The following is a 15,912-nucleotide window of genomic DNA, read 5'->3' as shown; positions in this document are numbered from 1 at the left end:
CATCAAAGGACCCTGAAGAAGATCTCAGAAGCAGGGTCGAAACGTCAATCGAGCAGACGAAATCAAAGAGGAAAATGTCACCTCTAAACATCCTAGAAGATTTTATCTTCTAGATTTTTACGAGGTTTTCAGCACCGGGAGTCGGAATCTGTAAGCCAGTCGTGTAGGTTTCAACCAAAACCCATTTGGAAGGATTAGGGAAAGACTGAGGCTAGTTTGATTGTTGCAAGCACGTGATGATCCACTACCGGCTTTCCAGAAGTATCGTAGCTTTATTAGAGCCCGCTGGCAGTCACTTTTCCTGTAGGGCCTTTACAGCCACCGTAGCACAGGCAATCCCCATTGTAGTTAACTCCCACACGCAATCCCTTGCTTCGTTCCATTGCCCGTCTCCCAAGACGCCCCAGTTGAAAAGAAATGGGAATATGGAAAAGACATCGTAGTCGCATTCACAGATATAAAAAAGAGCTTGTGAGACTGTGAGGAGGGAAGAGGTATGGGAAATCTGAATAGACTAATATTGTAAAAAAGAATGGACATTGTACAAAACATACCTGAATTGTGTTATAATAGATGACAAAAAAATCAGAATTGTCTAGAACGGACAGAGGAGCTCGGGAAGAGAGTATGCTTTCACGACTGCTTTTTAATATAGCTATGGACAACATCATGAGGAAAGTTCTCCAAGGGTCAACAGCAGATGATATGAAAATCGTAGCATATGCAGATCTGGAAAGAAAATGAGCAGAAATTGAAAGAACAACTAAATATCTGGCAGAGAGTAATTGAAGAAGCAAGCATGGATATGAGATTAAGAAAAACTGAAGTAATAAAAATAAGCAGGAAAAATGAAAAGAAATGAAGAATATTACTTGCAATGGAAAAATTATTAAAGAAGTAGATGCTTTCAAGTATCCAGGAAGTAAATTAAACAAGAAAGGAAAGATCAAGGATAAAATTTTAGAGAGAATAGAAAATTGTTCGAAATTTTTTTATTATTGTGTATCGGACACAATTATAAATCGGAAAATACCTGCCAAAACAAAGATTTGCCAGTTTTGACCTATGGTTCAGAATGTTGGACTTGGACCAAGTAAGATCTGAGCAGAGTGTAAACAACACAGATGCAATTTCTATGAGGGGATATGGGTAAGACGCAAATGGGCACGATAACGAATGAAAAAATACGGAACACATTGTACATCAAGTTCCTATAATAATGAAGAGTAATAAGCTTAAATGGTTTGGCCATATTTAAAGAATGGGATCAGAAAGAATTCCGAGAAGGGCCCTGGAGAGGTTTGAACGAAGACGGAAGGTCACGAACAAGGCCAGGTGATGGATGACGTGAATGGAAGAGGATTGCAGTGGGAGGACATGCTGATTGATAGACTGTGGTTGAAGAGCTTGGAAGATGTGTGGACGACCTGCAAAGCAGAAAAGTTTCTGGAAGAAGGAAAAGACCAGTCCATTACTTTCAGGCTGTAGACAAACTCCTTTCTCCCGATACCGGCTCTGATGGAAAAATAGCCACCATGTGTTGCCAGGAAATGATATGCTACACCTTCGAACATCTTTTTCCATCATTCTTCTGACTAGTTTAATGCGGTCCGCCACGAATTCCTCTCCTCTGCTCAAACTGTTCATCTCAGGGCAGCACTTGCTACCAGCGTCCTAAGTTATTTGCTAGATATGTTAGAGGATATAAACTGTTATACAGCTTTGATCCTCTACAACTCCCTCTAGTGCCATGAAAGTTATTCCCTGATGTCTTAACAGATGTCCTACCATGCTGTACCTTGTTCTTGTCAGTGTTTCCCATACACTCCTCCCCCTGTCGATTCTTCGGAGAACCTCCTCGTTCCTTATCTTACCAGCTCATCTAATTTTCAACATTCGTCTGTAGCACCACATCTCAAATGTTTCGATTTTCTTCTGTTCCTGTTTCTCCAAAGTCCATGTTTCACTACCACACAATGCTGTCATCTAAAGGTACATCCTCAGAAATATTTTCCTCAAATTAAGGCCGATAGTAGTAGACACCTCTTGGCCAGGAATGCGCTTTTCCCAGTGCTAGTCTGATTTTCATTTACACCATCCTAAATCCCCGAGCACTTCGTTCTTGGTCTTCCACTCTTGTTGTTTCCTCTTGGCTATTGTACATAATGCGTATTACCCGTCTCTCCCCAAAGGTTACCTCTATTTTTTTGTGAACTTCGAAAATCATCCACCATTTGATATTATCAAAGGCTCTTTCTGTGTTTATAAATCCTATGAACGTGTCCTGATTTTTGTTTAGCCTTGCTTCCTTTATCAACAGCAATATCATAACTGCCTCTCTTTTCTAAAGCCAAACTGTCATCTGACAGATCATCAATTTTCTTTTCCTTTTATGTGAGCCGTGCACGGCTCGTGTGCATGCCAGTTATTGTTTGCCATCTTCTATTACGGTACTGCCGCCTCGTTTTCTCATTCCATATACTGGCGTCGCTAACTTCCTGCCTTACTTGCCCGTGAGCGGCAGCAGCAGCGCGTATCGATAAGTGCACTGTCGTACCATCTCTGGAGCGACCGATAGTATTTCCGGGTCGTCGTGTGTCTGGCAGTAAGTTCGCGACGGACCAGCAGTGCAGTCGGGACGCAGCCGCAGTGAAGTCGGGGACGGAGCGCCGGTGAGGCGACGACAGCCAGTACTCACCGACCGTTGGCAACACACAACTGTCTAGTGGTGGGCAGGAAATCGCGTATCTGTTAGAAATCACAGTGACTGAGAAGTCACAGATATCACAGTAGCAACTTTACAGAATCTAACTGCGATTTCAGTCACAGTTAGCAGTCGCAAGTAGTATTTCACATTGAAAGACGTGAGCCATCTATTGGTCGAATTTAGCACTGCTTTCTGCGATTTCAGTGACAAGTCGCAACTAAGAGTCGCAAGTAGCAACTAAAAAGCGCGGCTAACAGTGGCATCTGTTGGCCGAAGTTCGTACTACGTCCATCTCTGCGGTGCGCTGTGGAGTTTAACTGCGATTTCCGTGACAAGTCGCAACTAAGAGTCGCAAGTAGCAACTAAAAAGCACAGTTAGCACTGCCATCTGTTGAGCAAAGTTCATACTACGCTATTCGCTACCGAGTCAAACTGCGATTTCTGTGACAAATCGCAACTAAGAGTCGCAAGTAGCAACTAAAAAGCGCAATTAACATGCTTTTCCTAGTGTCATATGTTGACCGACGTATGTACTTCGTTATGAGAGCCTTGTGCCTCACGAGATCGGTGTGCTGTGTGTGCATATGAAGGGCTTATTTCAATAGTGGTACAAGTCCATTTTTGTTAATTTTGAGATATAGAGTCGTAAAGTTAAATGAGTGCTGAAAAATCTGCAGTTGAGATACCAGAAATATTCAAGCTAGAGATGAACCTTTAATTATGTTTGTTTGGATCACTAATTTCAGAAGCATTATAGACAGAAAAGTGTAGGTAATGGACTTGTACCACTATTGAAATAAGCCCTTTATATTATATGACGACATGCACATTCAGCATCAGTTATGGTTGGTCAAATACTGCTGTGACTCTGAATGTATTATATTAATAAGAAGCAACATTGCCTTTTTCTCCTGAAAATATCAAGTAACGTAACAAATGTGTATGATTCTGCTTCCAATATGACAGTTTTGGTTAATACTCCACATGCTTACAGGACTTTGCAATGTTAACACAGCAGAACTCAGACATCTGTATAAGTGTAGAGAAATGAAAACAGTCATATGAATGCCTCACTTTTGTTCCGACACAGTTCAAGACTCGGGAGAAAAGTTTTACACCTGGTGGTTGGTTGGTTGTTTGGGGAAGGAGACCAGACAGCGTGGTCATCGGTCTCATCGAATTAGGGAAGGATGGGGAAGGAAGTCGGCCGTGCCCTTTCAGAGGAACCATCCCGGCATTTGCCTGGAGTGATTTAGGGAAATCACGGAAAACCTAAATCAGGATGGCCGGACGCGGGATTGAACCGTCGTCCTCCCGAATGCGAGTCCAGTGTCTAACCACTGCGCCACCGCGCTCGGTACACCTGGTGTTCTACATGGCAACTTCACACACAAGAACTTTTTGCCGACACTACTACCACCTACATAAGTAAGCTTTTCCTGTGTCACTTTCAAGTAATGCACTTAAGCTATTCCTGATTTAACTGGAAGATCTGTACTTCCCACTTTCATATCAACAGCCTCAAAATGCATATTGTAGACTTCGGGATATGTTACAGGCCAGTGTCACACCAAGATTGTGGAGAAAGGGGGGGGGGGGGCGGCATGTCACTCTCCAACAAGTGTTTACCAATAAATAAGTGGCGGAAAATTACGGGTATAGGACGGCTTAACATGTGGAAAATGAGATTTTTATTATTCACTCAATGTATTTAACATATATTATTCCTTTAAAATCGCACAACAACTTCAATAAAACACTTAGTCACATACTTATTTCATAATTATTTCACTTTTAAACTGCAAATCCTCTAAGAGCTGTCTTGAATCTTCACGAGTCTCTCTCAACAGCCTTGATGTGGATACATATGTACAGCAACCAGTAATCAGTCAGAGCTCCGTCTGCAAAAACACAAGGATTATTAAACAATTTTTGCTGTCACTAATTACTAGCAATATAATTGACAGAGTAGATTGCTAATATTTGCTATATCACATTTGCTAATATTTGCTATATCACATTCGCAAGAACGATCTCACTGAAGTAATTAAGTCCATCAAAACGCTTAGAAACTAACCTGTCGTCTGACGAAAACGGTCTAAAGACTGGCAATTTCTTCAGATCTGTTGACAATGAATTTTTGAATTATCACTTTACTGAGTGACTGAAATGTAGTTCAGGTACCTATGAACATAACAATATGTTAGAATTCATTTTCTAAACACGAACTATTACGGTACTGTGCGGCTACTTACATATTAATTACACTATTAATATTTTCCCAGTTGTTTCTTTAATACAAAATTAAAGCCAATGGAAGAATAAACGTAAAACATACTTACCAATGACAGGTTTGTTGAGATGCAATTTTCTGTGTGGACAGATGTAACTTTTTCATACGGTGGTACGTCGCAGAAATCGCAGGAGTCACAGAAATCGCAGAAGTAGCAGAAGTCACAGAAATCGCAGAAGTAGCAGAAATCGCAGAAGTCGCAGAAGTAGCAGAAGTCGCAGAAATCGCGGAAGTAGCAGTGGCGGAGGGATACGCTACTTAGGTTCCTTAACTGCGACTCTTAACTGCGACAAATCACAGTTAAGAATAACAGATACTGAAAAGTAGCATTCACAGAAATCACTGATATCGGAAAATCGCAGTTTAGCCCATCACTACAACTGTCCAACGGAGGGAGATTGGAGCGGGACGACCGTTGGTTGGTCATTCGGTTGGTCGTCTCATCGGCCGACGTGTCTTTGGTCCTTTCACAATTTCCGGGCCTGGGAGTTGGTCGGTTGGTGTGGAGCAGCGAGGAAGTCTCCAGGGCAGGTGTCTGACCGGCGCCCCTGGCGGGGTCCATGCGCAGTCGGAGGGTCGGAGGATCTGTTCCCATTGCAACGAGGTCAGTGGCTCACCGATCCGGGACAAGAAAATTGAGTCTTTGCCTTATCTACCAGCCAGCCCCAACTGTTCACATTTTGTCGTTTGAATTTCGTTGTGGGCTGTTGGGACACTCAGCCGGCCGATGTGGCCGAGCGGTTATAGGCGCTGCAGTCTGGAACCGCGCTACCCCTACGGTCGCAGGTTCGAATCGTGCCTCGGGCATGGATGTGCCTGATGTCCTTAGGTTAGTTAGGTTTAAGTAGTTCTGAGTTCTAGGGGACTTATGACCTCAGATGTTAAGTCCCATAGTTCTCAGAGCCATTTGAACCAATTTTTGATGGGACAATCCCGCGAGCAATAACGTTTGTTTTCAAGTTGGCGAAACTCCAGCCGCCCTCCTGTGGAGTTTAACTTCACTTGAGTTTTTTGGAATTGAAGTGCGCCAGCGGAATCTTCTGCCTTGTGGCCGTTAACGTTCCGGTTACCTGCCCTGGGCGTGGCCGTAAATTCAGGCAGCGTATTTTCCTCGTGTTGTGGCAGTCCAGCACGGCGTGTAGTTTGACAGCCGAATGTGTAATTCGTTCTGGGCGCCGATACTTTCTCCGTTCTGTCATTGAACTCCCTGTTGTGTGCTGGTCGGCTGGAGCGGAAGTTATCCTGTCGCTTGGTCCGTTGACAATGTATGGGTTGGGTTGTCGACGGACTGAAAATTGTTGAGCCGACTGCCTGTCTCACCTAAGCGAGCGTTAGTGTTTGAATTCCAGGCCGACCCTTGGAAACTTCTGAGCGCCGTTTGATGTGCTGCCTTTTCTAATTTGTCCTTGTTGTTTGTTTATGTATGGCTTTTAGCCGATTTTAAATAATGTTGTGAAATCTTATGGGACTTAACTGCTAAGGTCATCAGACCCTAAGCTTACACACTACTTAACCTAAATTATCCCAACGACAAACACACACACCCATGCCCGAGGGAGGACTCTAACCCTCGCCGGGATCAGCCGCACAGTCCATGACTGCAGCGCCCCTTAGACCGCTCGGCTAATCCCGCGCGGCAGCCGATTTCAAATTCAAGTTGTTTTGCCCTTAAGGCGTGAGATTATTTGGGCCTTCAGTCTAGTTTAGAGAAATGTTTTAAGATGAGGCCTTCTGCTTTTTAAAATTCAAATTCTTGTTTTTGAGTCTTAAGTGATCGGCCTTCAGCTGGTTTTAACTTAAAGCTGTTTTGCCCTTGAGGCGTGAGATAGAATGGCATATTTAGCCGGGAATTAAGTTCTAAAATTAATGTTTGGTTCGCTCTGTTTTTAACGTTTTCTTTACTCCTGTAATGTTTGTCAAATGAATAAAGTAGTATGTGGGAGTGCAGCTGACTGCCACTCATTTTGGCCCCTTTCCACAAATTAAACTACCTGTCCTGCCCTGCGGGTATAGCAGGGGATCTCACAGTGTACTATTCTTTTCGGCAACATGGATGCATGAGCTTAAAGGCTGATTGTTCCATAATTATGGCACTTGTCAGCTCTTGAACATTTAAAGGAAGAGAACTTACAATACTGGCCATTAAAATTGCTACACAACGAAGATGACGTGCTACAGACACGAAATTTAACCGACAGGAAGAAGATGATGTGATATGGAAATGATCAGCTTTCCAGAGCATTCACACAAGGTTGGCGCCAGTGGCGACATCTACAACGTGCTGACATGCGGAAAGTTTCCAAGCGATTTCTCATACACAAACAGCAGTTGACCGGCGTTGCCTGGTGAAACGTTGCTGTGGTGCCTCGTGTAAGGAGGAGAAATGCGTACCTCAGATTTCCGACTTTGATAAAGGTCGGTTTGTATCCTATCGCCAATGCGGTTTATCGTATCGCGACATTGCTGCTCGCGTTGGTCGAGATCCAATGACTGTTAGCAGAATATGGAATCGGTGGGTTTGGGAGGATAATATGGATCGCCGTGCTGGATCCCAACGGCCTCGTATCACTAACAGTCGAGATGACAGGCATCTTATCCGCATGGCTGTAACGGATCGTGCAGCCACGTCTCGATCCATGAGTCAGCAGATGGAGACGTTTGCAAGACAACAACCATCTGCACGAACAGTTCGACGACGTTTGAAGCAGCATGGACTATCAGCTCGGAGACTATGGCTGCGGTTACCCTTGACGCTGCATCACAGACAGGAGCGCCTGCGATGGTGTACTCAACGACGAACCTGTGTGCACGACCGGCAAAACGTCATTTTTTCGGATGAATCCAGATTCTGTTTACAACATCATGATGGTCGCATCCGCGTTTGACGACATCGTGGTGAACGCACATTGGAAGCGTGTATTCGTCATCGGCTTACTGGCGTATCACCCGGCGTGATGGTATGGGGTGCCACTGGATACACGTCTCGGTCACCTCTTGTTCGCATTGATGGCACTTTGAACAGTGGACGTTACATTTCAGATGTGTTACGACCCGTGGCTCTACCCTTCATTCGATCCCTGCGAAACCCTACATTTCAGCAGGATAATGCACGACCGCACGTTGCATTTCCTGTACGGGCCTTCCTGGATACAGAAAATGTTCGACTGTTGCCCTAGCCAGCATATTCTCCAGATCTCTCACCAATTGAAAACGTCTGGTCAATGGTGGCGGAGCAACTGGCTCGTCACAACACGCCAGTCACTACTCTTGATGAACTGTGGTATCGAGTTGAAGCTGCATGGGCAGCTGTACCTGTACGCGCCATCCAAGTCTGTTTGACTCAATGCCCAGGCGTATCAAGGCCATTATTATGGGCAGAGGTGGCTGTTCTCGGTACTGATTTCTCAGGATCTATGCACCCAAATGGCGTGAAATTGTAATCACATGTTTGTTATAGTATAATATATTTGTCCAATGAATACCCGTTTATTATATGCATTTCTTCGTGGTGTAGCAGCCAGTAGTGTGCATTGCCTGCCATCTAACGTTTGGCGGTGTTGATGCTGTTGACGGGGGACAGATAGGGACTGCACAGTGTCTGGCAGAGTGAGTCAGCAGCGAAGAGGCAGCGCCCAGGATCTGGGGATCCGGGTAGCGCGGGAGCCGCCCCTAGCCTATGCTGCCGTGGCGTGGCGTGCCCTTTGCTCGCCGCCGCACGTGCCTCCCTGCTGGGGCGATTGCCGCCGCAGCCTAAACACCGCCTCGTAATCACCGCGGCGCGGCGCCCTGCTGTTTGTTTAACCAGCCGTCCCGTCGCGCTTTCGCACTGACGCACCTTACAATAATATATAGCGCGCCGGGCGATGAGGGAGACGCCCGGCAACCCTTCTGCTAGGGGCGGCCGTCATCTGACTGTCAGCGCAGCGCGGGGCGCCTCCGAGCCGTCCCCCACACCCTCGTTCACCCTCGTCCTCATCTCAGCAGCCACCTGGCTATCTTCTTCAAGTCTGCCCTACGTGCCACTGACCCCTGTCTATCACCACTCCTTCGGACACAATGTACATTTTACGAGGTGAGATTTTGCCTTCGTAATGAATGACTTGTGGGCGCCGCTAGTTATTCGTCCTCTTGAAAGGGCCAAAGCCGTTTTGCAATACTCACTGGAAAGTGGGCTTCGTCCAGCGTGCAGATGATGGGTCGGATTTCCCGTAATCCTTCTAAATGAATAGCAGGCTGCTGTTCTGGTTTAAGGGGCAACGGCTTTGCCGCAGTGGATACACCGGTTCCCGTGAGATCACCGAAGTTAAGCGCTGTCGGGCGTGGTCGGCACTTGGATGAGTGCCCATCCAGGCCGCCATTTGCTGTTGCCATTTTTCGGGGTGCACTCAGCCTCGTGAGGCCAATTGGGGAGCTACTCGACCGAATAGCAGCGGCTTCGGTCAAGAATACCATCATAACGACCGGGAGAGCGGTGTGCTGACCCCACGCCCCTCCTATCCGCATCCTGCTCTGAGGATGACCCGGCGGTCGGATGGTCCCGGTAGGCCACTCGTGGCCGGAAGACGGAGTGTGTGTATTCTGGTTTAAGGATATGTTTGCGATGAAGTCTTGCTCCTGGCAAATTGCTGCTCGCTGGTGGCTCATCGCTGCTCGCTCCGATCCTCGTGACGCAAGGATGGCTGGCTCTGAGCACTATGCGACTTAACTTCTGAGGTCATCAGTCGCCTAGAACTTAGAACTAATTAAACCTAACTAACCTAAGGGCACCACACACATCCGTGCCCGAGGCAGCATTTGAACCTGCGACGTAGCGGTCGCTTGGTTCCAGACTGTAGCGCCTAGAACCTCACGGCCACTCCGGCCGGCGACGCAAGGATGTCTAGATGGTTTGCGTTCCCATCAGCTACCATCGCTGAAACTAGAGCTATCGTCGACTTTTTAAAGGTCACCATAATTGCACTGTTGTTAAAATAGTTGCTCCCCATGTACGCAGTTTCTGGAGCACTGTGTATCTACGTAAAACACTCTGCAAGCCACTATGGAATGCAGTGCAAAGGGTACTTTCAATTGTATAATATATTAGCGATTCTTCCTGTTCGCGTATGGAGTACAGGAAAAATTTCTTTTTGAATTCCTGTGTGGGAGCTTTAATTATTCTGACCCTGTTTTCGCTATACTTAAGGGACTCCACTATACCCCCATAATCTCCGTAACTTAGTAAGCTTTCGAATGATAGTTACCGTGCTATTCTCTCATCAAGAGAGCGCGGAACCGTGCTTCATTCTGGGCATGTGCTGACAGTTATCATAATAATAACAGTAAAATTAATAAAATGTTTTAATACGCTAATAATAATAATAATTCTAATTTCTTACTTTAGTGTCGAGCACATCTCTATCGAAAACCGTCCGAGAATTTGAAGTTCAAGGAAGTAAAGAATTTCAAAAGCATTCGGATAAAAATTTCAGGAGGGCATGCCTCATGCAATTTATTTAAGATGTATAGTGCTATGTTGAACTCTCAAAACTTTGACAACATCAAAATTTAAAGGATACAAAATCGAAGTGTGAATTCATCATTATCAGTATTTCACAAAGCACTACGACAGTGAGCACAAGTCAGAAGACTATGGTTATGAGAGCATGTGTGCGTTTCTGTCAATTGTATCGGGCTTCTTCCAGGATGTCTGTCCTGTTATTTTTTTCTTAGTGGCCGTCTTGCTTTGCTTTCTCTGGTTATCCAGTGTTGCCTGTGGATGAGTGAACTTCGTAGAGTTTGTTGTCAGCAGCAGGTATAATCAGTTTGCGAAAAAAGGTATTTTTAAATATGGCTGAAATGTTCTCTTACGGGGATCAGTCTGCAAGCATGTCCGACTGGGCAACAAACTAAAAAGTATCATGTGTTAAACATAGATCGTAATTTTCTAGATATCCTTGTCAATTTATGGACAGTTTCATGGCTGTTTTGTTCTTCTAAAGTTAGTTGACAAATTAGGAAATCCATATATAACGTCGTTATTAATACAGGAGGGAGGTGTGTGAAATACCCCCCACCCCATCTCCACTGCCCTTCCATCTGACTCTGTAGCGAAAACTCCGTGGATTCTGGCGGCAGCTACACGGTGCCACAGAAACCCAGAGGACGAGTCGGAAGGAACGTTTCGGTGTTTTAAATGTGAAAGGCTACCAACTTGAACCACCATGAAGCACGTCACAGCGTCCGTGCGTGCACTTCCGTTACAGGAAAATGGTTTTGTTCTGGTTAGCCATCATGGAGGACGACAGGGGCATCACCTATAGTGAATCTTCAGATGAAATGACGAGCACTCCTGCAACCGGAGATCTTTACTGTAGTTTAGCTAGGGCTAGATAAACATGGAGCTTTTACCAGAGCTTTGAGTGGAATGTTTGGAATATAGGTCAATTTTTCCTCTAAAAGCTGGACTCAGTTCCTGTAAACGGGAACTGCAGGAGGGGTAGGTAAGTTCTTGGCGAATGTGAAGTATATTGAAGGTTGCTGGGCGAAACTGCATCTACTAAATGCAATCAATACAGATATTGGTGAATCATTTGCTCAAACACTTTTTTCTATTTGATTTGCATATTGTAGCTTTATTTTTGTGTGGTAAATAAGAGATAGCAAAGGCCTAGCGTTTGATCCAAATGAGGCTATCAAATTTCTTTTTGTTAGGATTCCTAATAAACGGTTGTTCCCTTTATAGCTGCTGCGTATGGTGGTCCTCAAGTTATATTGAGGCATGTGCGTATCACTTTCGATATGACCGCAGCCAGTAAAGTAGTGCTGTCGGGCCACGTAATTCAAATGTTGAGGCAAGCTCTACTTTTTGCCCGCCCAGTCAGTCGCACTTGGATCAGGCCCTCTGCTCTAACCGAAGCGTGCATGTGGCAGCCCGCAGGTAGATGCAACGCCACTGTGAGCTCTCCTGGGACGGTGTGAGACAGCTGAAGACGGTCTACAGCTAGTAGCACCAGCGATAGCATCGACTTGGTGCGGAGATGGAGGCCGCTGAAGTTAGCGGCGGACAATTTGCAGGCGCCGGTGCCTCGTATGTAATGCCTGCTGCACTCGCCTGCTTCTGTGTGCCTGGTCCAGAGAGTTGCCGTCGATGGAGTCTAGTGGAAATGCTTGTCGGCAGGATGGTGCAGATGCGACCACTTCTGTTTGTGCCGGTCTACTGAGGGCACTCGCAGACAAGCTATGAGTTCTACGTTGGGTCTGGGCCTGGACTGCGTGCCGGCCATACTAGTACTCGTATCATTGGGGTTGACCAAGGTGTGGCTAGAGTTGTCCGCCGGTGACAGCGAGGAGAGGGTTCGATGACGGTCTCCAGGTAATCCATCTAGGAGAAGAGTTTACAGCTCGGCAGTTTGTATGGAGATAGTTTGAAGTCGGGTGGCTGTCTAGAAGCACGGTGAGGCCATGATAAATGCTGTTCACAAGTGATGTTATTTCACAATTGATTTTAATTTTTCACTTTTCTGAGAATTTCGCAAAAAATTTATTTCATACAAACCTTGTCCTAACAATTACGTACACAACAAATATAAAAATCCGTCGAGCACTTCTTAACTGATGGTATTTCTTACATACGGCAACTGATATTAATTTCCAATTTTTCTGTTGGATTTTCTGTAAATTCTTTCATACAAACCTTGTCCTGACAATAACGAACACAGCAAAAAAGTCAACCTAATCGGCCCAGCCAGTGTCAGGCGGTAATATTTCACACATTTAGCAGTTGATTTTTATTTTATATATTAGAGTATTTTGATCTGTGATTAAGGATTATGATATATGAGCGTTTGCACTGAGCTCATCACAGCCGGTCCTAGAGAGACCTAGAAAGATAGGTAGAACAGGTCCTGTTTATGTCGGTTCTCATGCAGAGCAATCTCGGGAACTGCAGAATTGCACGACAGGGCCGTGGTGTAAGACAGTGTAATATTTTGATTCTCGAATTCTACGCACGACAAAAGCACCGTTCCATAATTGTATATTGTTGGTAAGTTACCCTATATTGATATCGCTGTGCTCTTCTTCTGGTCTACGTCAGTCATAGTCAACCTGGTTTTGTCCATTATAAATGGTTTCACGAAAGGGTGTGACTATGGAAACTGTGAACGTGTTTATAAATACCTTTTCTGCTACCAGTCACTATTTTCTTATATTCATATTGTACACGACGCGGCCATTACGTAAAAGTGGCACAGTTCAAAGAGAAAACACGCTTGAAAATGGGAATCATTTCCCGATACGCGTCATGTACAATATAAATAAAAGAAAATCGTGACTGGTAACAGGAAAGTTACATACAAACAAACCCATTAGTCAATTTGGTTCCTATCACCCAGTAGCGGGAGTTCCAGCTTTCATGGTCTGCGGCAGGTCGTAAGGGTTTTAAAAGTATTTTCATTAGATTTTCCTAAAAGTTTGGTAAAGTATTTACGCACTTATTACTATTATTATTAATATTATTATATGTATTAACTTGCTGAATTTTTGTTTTATAAATTTTGTGAAGTAAATTTTCTTCCCTTGTTTATAAACAGTCATTATGGAAGAGATTGGCGGTTAGAAAATTATCTGCTAACAGGTATACAAAAGGTAGGTAAAAAGATTAACTACCCCTGAACTATACGGTAGTTTCTTCTGCGTAGCTGCCTTTTGGATGGCTCTGAGCACTATGCGACTTAACTTCTGAGGTCATCAGTCGCCTAGAACTTAGAACTAATTAATTTAACTAACCTAAGGACATCACACATACCCATCCCCAAGGCAGGATTCGAACTTACGACCGTAGCGGTGGCTCGGTTCCAGACTGTAGCGCCTAGAACCGCACGACCACTCCGGCCGGTCTGCCTTTTGGAGATGGTGTGGCAGGGGTAGTAAAAAGATTAACTACCCCTGAACTATACAGTAGTTTCTTCTGTGTAGCTGCCTTTTGGATGGCTCTGAGCACTATGCGACTTAACTTCTGAGGTCATCTGTCGCCTAGAACTTAGAACTAATTAACTTAACTAACCTAAGGATATCACACACATCCATCCCCAAGGCAGGATTCGAACCTGCGACCGTAGCGGTCGCTCGGTTCCAGACTATAGCGCCTAGAACCGCACGACCACTCCGGCCGGTCTGCCTTTTGGAGATGTTGTGGCAGGTTGGTGAATGTTAATAGTAGTAAATTGTAGATAATACACAGAATCGTTTCTCTGTCTTTGTGATTAAATTTCCCCACTAGCAAAGCTCATAATGAGCTTAAACAAGTTTCCGTTTTAGTAGGAGCCCATTTCTTTTGTTTATCTGGGCCAAGCTAGGTTATTTTAGCTAATTGATTTATGGATATGTTTTGTATTATGTTTTTTTGTATGTTATTATCGCCAATTTGAGTTGAGAATTATTAAGTCTCCATCTGGTAGAAACGTTGTATTAATTCTGATTTCAGCAGTTTTAGGAATTCGAAATTGGTTTTTGTGTGCACCAAGGTTTTATTTAGTTTTCTGATCCCCTTCCGTGTGTTATCCGTTGGCTAATAAAACAGATTTTTTGTAAGTCGATACTGACGAAACCTGCAGCCTAACTCCATTTCACTCAAAACCTGCGCCACATGGTTCTAAAAGCTAAGTTGATAAAAATGTTTCTTTAAATTGGCAGCTTCCTCCCTGGCTAATCAGATAACAGCACTTATTAACGACGATAGTGGTTTCTTTTATACTGTCGGGAGCAGTGCTGCCACGTTTACAAAAAACTCTGTGCTACGTCGAGTCCTGAAGATCTAACCTCGGTCTAGTGGGGTGTGGACTTACTGCTTTTCATGCGTTTAGTACTATGTCTGGCCACAACGAACACTGTGCACATCCAACAATTCGATCTGTCAGTGCGTTATGAGCTTCCTTCCTCTAGAACTGTATCTCTAATTCAGTTTGACTCTAGAGTGTCTCCTGTCATGACGCAGAAAGGCTATCTGATAATACAGTAATTATTTTCATTCGTGTAACTTTTTTGGACAGTACTTGAACCAGATCTACTTCTGCGTGACTGATTCAGGGACTCCAAACAGGGTTTTTCAGCTGAGCACTTAGAAGCCTACTGACAGAGTAGCCCAACAAGACGTTAATGGGTACGTTATATGGAAGAATATGAACTTTACCAGATGTGATAATCCAGAATCAGAGTTTCGTGAGCCGGCCGAAGTGGCCGAGCGGTTCTAGGCGCTACAGTCTGGAACCGCGCGACCGCTACGGTCGAAGGTTCGAATCCTGCCTCGGGCATGGATGTGTGTGATGTCCTTAGGTTAGTTAGGTTTAAGTAGTTCTAAGTTCTAGGGGACTGATAACCTCAGAAGTTAAGTCCCATAGCGCTCAGAACCATTTGAATCATTTAGAGTTTCCTGAAATTTACCGATTGTGAATCCACTGGGTCAGGGCTGACATGAGCTGTAACTCTTTTGATTGCTCTGGATCAGGATCAACATGAACAGGACCTGCTATACCTATCTTTCTAGCACCAGTCTTTAACACGGCTGTGATGAGCTCAGTGCAAACGCTAGTATATCGTAAGCCTTAATCACAGATCAAAATAATATATGAAATAAAAATCAATTGACGCGTGTATGATAGATTACTGCCTGAGACTGTCTGGACCGATTAGGTTGATTTTTCTTTCGCTGTGTTCGTTATCGTCAGGACAAGGTTTGTATGTGTTCTGTGGGGAAACGTTGTCACCGTAAATCTCGAGAAGTTCTTCACCGATTTACTACAGTTTTTCTTACTCGACACGCTAATGAACGTTATATATATATTATTTATTGTGCAGAAGTGGTATAAAGCTGTATCACCACGCTCAATACAAGTCCTCCAGCGCTTACAAAGTGCATAAATTCCTTTAGAAAAAA

The sequence above is a fragment of the Schistocerca piceifrons genome, chromosome 5 (assembly GCF_021461385.2).
Source record: "Schistocerca piceifrons isolate TAMUIC-IGC-003096 chromosome 5, iqSchPice1.1, whole genome shotgun sequence".
In the NCBI taxonomy this organism is placed as follows: domain Eukaryota; kingdom Metazoa; phylum Arthropoda; class Insecta; order Orthoptera; family Acrididae; genus Schistocerca; species Schistocerca piceifrons.
The sequence above is the reverse complement of the archived record's forward strand: the minus strand, read 5'-3'. Positions refer to the sequence as shown.